The sequence below is a fragment of the Mustela erminea genome, chromosome 1, assembly GCF_009829155.1.
Source record: "Mustela erminea isolate mMusErm1 chromosome 1, mMusErm1.Pri, whole genome shotgun sequence".
Lineage (NCBI taxonomy): Eukaryota > Metazoa > Chordata > Mammalia > Carnivora > Mustelidae > Mustela > Mustela erminea.
Window position 1 is genome coordinate 196,266,630 of NC_045614.1, and position 7,705 is coordinate 196,274,334.

At 35.9% G+C, this 7,705-nt stretch overlaps 1 pseudogene; it reads right to left on the minus strand.

Annotated features, from left to right (window-relative positions):
* Window positions 1-222: 222 nt before the first annotated feature.
* Window positions 223-889, minus strand: LOC116592012 (annotated as a pseudogene).
* Between the last annotated feature and the right edge of the window lie 6,816 nt (window positions 890-7,705).

Sequence of the window (7,705 nt, forward strand, 5' to 3'; positions counted from 1 at the left end):
GCAGTCTGCATATCCCTAGCCATATTCATAGTTTCTATAGTTATACCCAGTATAATCATAGTTACCATAGCCACTATAGTTCTGATCACCACCATAAGCACTATTATAATTTCCATATCCTTGGTCATAATAGTTATTAAATCCTTGGTTTCATTTTGGGCTCTGACCTGATCCACAGCTGCTGGTACCTTATCCACCAACTGCAACACCTCTTTCATTGTCTCATAGTTGCTGCTTATATACCTCTTTGGGTAGTGCAACTTTGATTTCACACTTCCTAAAACCAGTGTGATGATATCTGCTTTTATTTATTTATTATTTTAATTTTTTGCTTTTTTAAATTTCAAGTTTTTGTTTAGATTCTAGTTAGTTAAATATATAGGGTATTATAGTTTTAGGAGTAGAATTTAGCAATTCACTACATACATATAACACCCAGTGCTCAGAAGATATCTGCTTTCTAACAAATTCTTGATTGGGTTTTCATGTGTACATGAGATAAAACAAAACCCTCTTTTACTTGTTTCCATATTCAAGGAAAGTTCAATATTTTCAATCTATCCAAAGCCTCCAAAATATTCCTTAATTTGTTCTTTATAAGTGTCTGGGCTCAATCTAACCAAAAAAAACTTTTTTGGGAGGGAGGGTTCTTTTCCTTTAAAGTTTTGTTCCTTTTGGGGGTCTATCAATTTGCCATGCAGTTTGTGTTCTTTCCATTCCAAAATGTATCAACACTAGCAGTGTCTTTGAAAAGCACAAATCCAAATCCTCTTGATCTTCCAGTCACTGGATCTGTTTTAATTGTACAATCCACAACTTCTCCAAATTGAGACACATGTTCAGTCAGATCTGTCTTGCTTGTATCCCATCTCAAGCCTCCACTGAACATTAACTTGGTCCAAGCAACTGCAAACCAAAAGTACCAACATTGTCAAGCAATGTTTTCACCAAAGTGAAATAGGTCATCTTCCCCACCTAATATTTTTTCTCAAGCACGTTCTTTGGGATTTTCAGTTTATCCCTGTATCTCTAGAGAATAGCACTGTGAAGCTCCAAAATATATAATTCATACCTCTAGAGACTAATGTACATGAAGTTGATAAATGCTTAACAATAAGCTTGGTAAACAACAATAACAACAACTCTGATTTTAACATCTGTCCATTGTTATGGTCTGAACAACAATCCCTGACTCTCCACCCCTACCTCACTGCCATGACCTCTTTTGAGTTAACAATGTAATGTTACTCAATGCAAAGTTGGGAAGAGACATGTTTTAGTACACTATTCTTTATTTCCCCCATATGGATGAAATAGATAAAATAACCTCAAGAGTATATATGATAATAAAATATACTAAAATAATTTTGATGTAGTTCTTAGCATTTATTAATCTTTTAAAAATAATTCATGCAAGTTTATATAATTTAACTTTCAAGAACAGCTGTATTTAACAACCAGCTTATAACACCAGCTCTCATTACATGGCACATACAGTATCTAGCATAGTACTGGTATAGATGTCTTTCATACATTTCATTTGCTGGTTGACTTTAAATATCTGAAATAACTTGGATTATTAATTGGTTGTAGTGACTGAGAGTTTTGAACACAAATGAAAATTAGTTTAAACATTTACTACCTTTCTTTAAATCAATAAAAGGAAAAGCAGTGTCTTAAAAAAGAAGGGGGTATCTAGAAAATTAGATGACCCTTCCTCTATTTGTTGTCTATTTTGTTTATGTTATTTTTATGTAAATCTCCTTATGAAATCCTCTTTTTTTTTAAGTGAAATTGTTTGAAATGAAAAGATAAAAAGATAATGGAAGCAGAGGATTGCATTACTAAGTTTAACCAGTACTTTCAGCCCTGATAAAAGTTCCTTGGCAGCTGCCTCTCGCCTGTCTCATTTGTGGATGTGAAAATGAAGAAGCCAAAAGTTAGGTGAAACCCATTGCTGAGTTCAAGACAAAAGACACAGTGATAAAAGTACTCAAAGTTTTAAAATCTTGGCAGTGGAATAATTTTCTTGATTCATTTAAGATCACATTCTAAGGGATGCCTGGGTGACTCAGTTGGTTAATTGTCTGCCTTTGGCTCAGGTCATGATCCCAGGGTCTTGGGATCCAGTCCCACATTGTCTCCTTGCTCAGCAGAGAGCCTGCTTCTCCCTTTGCCTGCCACGCTCCCTGCTTGTGCTCTCTCTTTCTCTCTCCCTGGCAAATAAATAAATAAAATCTTTTTAAAAAAATCACATTCTTTGATTCTTCTCCTACCCACTTAAGATGGGATTGGGAGGGAGACAAACCATACGTGACTCTTAATCTCACAAAACAAACTGAGGGTTGCTGGGAGAAGGGGGGTTGGGAGAAGGGGGGTGGGTTATGGACATTGGGGAGGGTATGTGCTTTGGTGAGTGCTGTGAAGTGTGTAAACCTGGCGATTCACAGACCTGTACCCCTGGGGATAAAAATATATGTTTATAAAAAATAAAAATTAAAAAAAATTAAAAAATAACATTCTAAGATTCAATCTAAGATTACACTATAGCCTGTCTGCTTCTTTCTCTGGAAATTTGCTATGGGCCATTATAGTCCACCGTGGCTCATTCTATTGGCCATCTCTGGTTGAACCCGCAATGGATACCTTTCTAAGTTAGTTCACTATTTTCTATCTCCCTGAATTTGCAATTAGGGCCAATTAATCAGTTCACAAGGCTGGAATTATAACACAGAACCTCAGTAATGATACAGACAAATATATTTGTCTTTTGGTCTAGGGAAGGAAAGAAAATTCTAGAAGGCAAAATAAAGAGATAAATAGGGAAGCAGAGAGAAAAGAGTGAGGCCAAGTGCTTTATAACACTTGGTTCCAGTTTCTTCCTAAATTACCATGTGTTCCTGCTTTGGGCTTCTATGAAGCATATTAAAGTGGTTTTGTTACATATTTTGAAAATATTAAATAACATAAGGTTTAAGTGTTTGTATATATCTGGCTCTGTTCATGTCAAAATGAAATACAGGTATCATGGATCTCTGAAGATCCATTTCACTAGTCACATATATGCATTTCAGCATATTTCTCCAATCCAGATACAAGAATTTTTAAACAAGGAAATAAACATAATTAACTGTTAAATACATAGATTAGATGTGTTTTGGAGAGGAGTAGGAAAGCACCATAGGAGTACCCTGTATATGCTCCCTAAATAAATTCCCTGCTCTCAAGATTATTCCTTGTGTTTTCCAATCAGTATTTAGCAAGTGAGTCAGTTTATTAACACTTATCAATTACGAGCTGACGGGTAATACTGAGGAGTTAGAATGCAGAACATCATCTCTGCCCTGCACGCAATCAGTTAAGTCCTGGGAAACAGTCACGAATACATGGAAATAGAGTTTTTAATAGTAGTAAACATAGCTCTTAACTCTTGAGTCTCCATGGGTCATGCTATTCTTTTCCATTTGCAAATCCGTTGTTCTTCTCCATTTAAGGTATCTGTGCATTAAGACTAATATCCTTGAGGAGATAAAAGCCAAATGCCAAAGCAGATTTGATCACAAGTTACGCAGATGGTGGTGATTTGATTAGGAATTTGTGTGCCGGGCTGTCATCTGCCATCTCTGCAGGACTTTTTTTCTTTCCTGTTGTGTAGTTTGACCACTTTGAATGATAATTCAAAAAATATAGTTTGGCCAATACTGTAGTTATATACAATTTCTGATTTTTAAAATTCAATCTTCATTTTTCTTGTCTTCTCAACAAAATTATCAGTCACTTTCTCTTTCTTTCTAGTTCCACCGCAGCAGAATTCATATATAATAATTTGCAATTACCTAACATGCCGCCATCTGCCATTGTAAAGGGAAACTCTTTAATCTTTATCTGCTGAGAGTTATGAAATTACACTGATGATAATGTGTACATCAATCCATTATCTCTAAGTATTCTCTATAAGGGAGGAAGTGAAAATGGAATAACAGGAAGAAAATGATATACTGCACCTTACAGACATGAGATTTCCATAAATATGGAATGGGTTAAATCTTTAAGAACTTAGTAAGTTAAAAGGCAATCTAGAAAATTCTTACCTTTAGGGCACCTGGGTGGCTCAGTTGGTTGAGTGTCTGCCTGTGGCTAGGGTCATGACCCCAGGGTCCTAGGACGGAGTCCTGTGTCTCTCCTGCCTCTCCTCTCCTCCCCACTCTCACGATCTCTGTCTCTCTCTCTCATATAAATAAAATCTTTAAAAAAATTTAAAAAAAAAACAAGGAAAAAGAAATTCTTATTTTCATATAATTGCTCACTGACTCCTTAACGTGACTTAAAAAAAAAAAAAACTTTATTAACATATATTGGAAGAAACATATTTGTAATTGATTCTACAATCTAAAAAATAATTTGCAGATACTCTAGCTTTAGTGGAATGGATGAGTTAAAGCAACAATTCAAACATTTATAATGGATAAATATATGATAAGTTGATATTCCATTTATTATATATCCATAGCTTAATTATTATACTCTATATTTTAATAATTTCCAAATAAGAGTTTTCATTGTTTTGATTAGTATAGCTGGATCCTGCCTTTAATCTAAGATTATGACATTAACTATATTTTTGGAACATATTCTTGGTTATATGCCTATCTGTGTTTCAAGGTGGTGTCTTCTACAGCTAATGTGGCCTCTTAGTTTCAGGGATAGTGCTCCTTATATTCCTAAAATATCTTAGCATCCTGCAAAGATGTTGCATTTATAATCTGTATAGAGCACAGGAATGCTTCCTAAGCACCTTTGCCATCCTTGATGTACCATCAAATTGAACCAATGAGGAAGAACAATTATTTCCTTCAAGATGCCACCCTGTTAAGATCAATAACTTATATTCTTATTGGTTCTTAGAGATCTTTTTAGCAGTATTACCTTTGTACAAGTTATTGATCACCATTCCTAACGGCCCAGAGCTGGACGCCTCTGTATCTCCTTGAACCATCCCAATGGGTCATTTGCTCCTGTAATATCATTACCAGTTTTGAATGTTTTGCCTTTCTTTACTAAGAAGGAACATCTTATGATATTTAGACTCAAAAAATGGTTGTATTAGCTATGTACTGCAGCATAATAATATTGCCATACATTTAGAAGCTTAAAATAAGACCTATTTATTGTCTCAAGCTTTCTGTATGCAGGTCAGCAGTCTTGTCTTCGGTTAGTTGGGTACTCTGCTTTAGGATCTTAAACAGGCAGTCAAAGTGATGGCCAAAGTTGCAATCTGCAGTCTCTTACGAGGTGTGACTAGGAGGCAACCTACTTTCAAACACAAGTGGTTCTTGATAGAATTCACTGTTTTGGGGTTACTGGACTGAGATCCAATTTTTCTTGCTGATTTTTAGCTTCCCTCAGTCTGTTGCCTTTTGATATGGACTGAACAACTTGCTTCTTCCAGGCCAGCAAGGAAGAGTTTCTTTCCAATATGTGTTGCTGTTTTATGCAACATAATCATATACACGTAATCATGTATACCCTATCGCTTTTGCCATATTCTGTTGGATTGGATTGAAGCAAGTCACAGGTCTGCCACATTCAAGAGGAAGGGGTAGTGTAAAGATGTAAATACAAGGCAGCAGGAATCACAGGGTCCACCTTAAAATCTGTGTCTCTTAAAGAACCTCATTCCCAAAAAGCAAGTTGCAAATCTACTATTTGGCCATATCAACTTCTCAAATTTGTTAACTTCTTCTTAGGTTCTTGGCGGACTCAGTCTGAGAAGTTCCCACGAAAACCTGCACAAGATGGCATTGCCTGAAAGTCCACACATCTGACCTCTGGAACATCTTGCAGCATGGGGTTATTCCTGTGAGGAGATTGTTCTACAAATGACTCTGTTTTTATTCTAGTTAATCTCTGAGTGGATGGATATCAGAACATTTCTGTGGTGACAAAATCAGACTATATTCAGCATATCTTCCTCATCAGATATTACTTCAGTGACACACTTTTCAGCTAAAATGCTGCCTTTTTTTTTTTTTTCTTTCCATTTGGGGAACAGATGTGAACCATCTGTTTTTAATCAAAAATCCATATTAAATTACACCTTTAATTCTAGTGATAAGTAGGGAAACATCTTAAATGTAATTTGACTTGTGTATACGATTTCTTCATTAGATTTACCTCCTTTAAAATATGTCAAAACCTCATTATCTTGAATGCTGATGATGTAATGAAGAGATTAAGATTCTGTACACTGTATAAACTGTGAAGAACTACAGGAGCAAATCTGAATTACACAAGCATGTGTTGAGAGGATCATTAAGTAATTTGGTCCATTTAACATTATACACCCATGTGACTGTTCCATATTTTGATAGTTTTATCTTTTGAAGCAAGAATAGATTGAAAACAACTTTTGAGTTAATTATTCATTGATCTTACTTTTGTCTATGTGTCTCCCTCAAAAGTGAGGGATAAAAACTCAAAAATCTTTATGTCTCAAATCCATAGAATCTTAAAACACAGATTTAAAATATTAAAATAAAAGATAAAGGTAATGCTTTGGTATGATGTAGAATGTTCTATATTTTTTCCTAATTTTATGGACAAATTCATGGCCATGGAGGGAGAATTTACCCAGAATGATTGAAAGCTTTTCCATCAAAGAGGTAATTTACCATCTAATTTACTCATCATCAAACAGATGAGACTAGTAAAGGCCCTCATCACAAAAATGCCTCCCTAATTTAAGACATACTGGAAGGAAATTCCTCTCCCTACTCATTGGATTGCATAGCTCTGCACTAGCACAATTCCAGGAAGCATGAGAGAGAAAGAGAGGAAAACAAACAAACAAACAAAAAAACAATAAACAGATTAGTGCAGCTGTGATAATCCTCCTTTTTGGAGTATATGCCTCCCTCTGAGGAAAACACTGTTGTTCTACCAACGTTACCTGTATACTCTGGCTTTTTGGAGATATCCCTGGTCTAAATCCCAGTCCTAATCTTGGACCCAGAGATCCATACCTTTCCAAATCACAACCAAAGATTCTTAGCAGAGCTTTTACCATAATGGATGCCAACTTAAGGTCTATCAAAATCACATATTCATTTTTTTCTTTTTTTTGGCTTTCATTAAAAAAAAAAAAATCATGTTAACAGTGTATTGCATTCCCAAATGTTCAAAGCCCTGATTTTAGATAAAAATAAATAAATAAAAATAAGTTGAAAGAGGTGATCTTTAGGACTGGCACAGTAAAATCGGTCACAGTTTCACATGTGTAGCTAGTCAGGAGCCAGGTGAATTTGTGCACCATCATCAGACTTCAGGGGAAGCACCGAAAGAAATCCTGCATGGCACGTGTGGCCCAACCCAGCAGGCAGACACTGGCTTGATTTCCCTTCCAGGTCAGAAAATCAGGAGAGAGATCTTTGTACCGTGTAATGCCAAAGCCCAAGGATCAGACAGGCAGAAAGACCTCACATTAGTTATGATGAGTGGGGGATTAAGAGTGGTGTCAGTTATGGAATTGTTGTTTGTAATACTGCCAAATGTTGAGAGAAGTTGTCAGACAGTGAGCCCACAGGCACAGAGAAACATCAGATTTGCAAATGCTTCCTTACTAACTAGATGAAGGCTCCTGAAACCTTGTCAGATCTGACTTGTGCTCTTTCTGGTATAGAGAGGAGGGCTGGGGGCAGCTGATGGA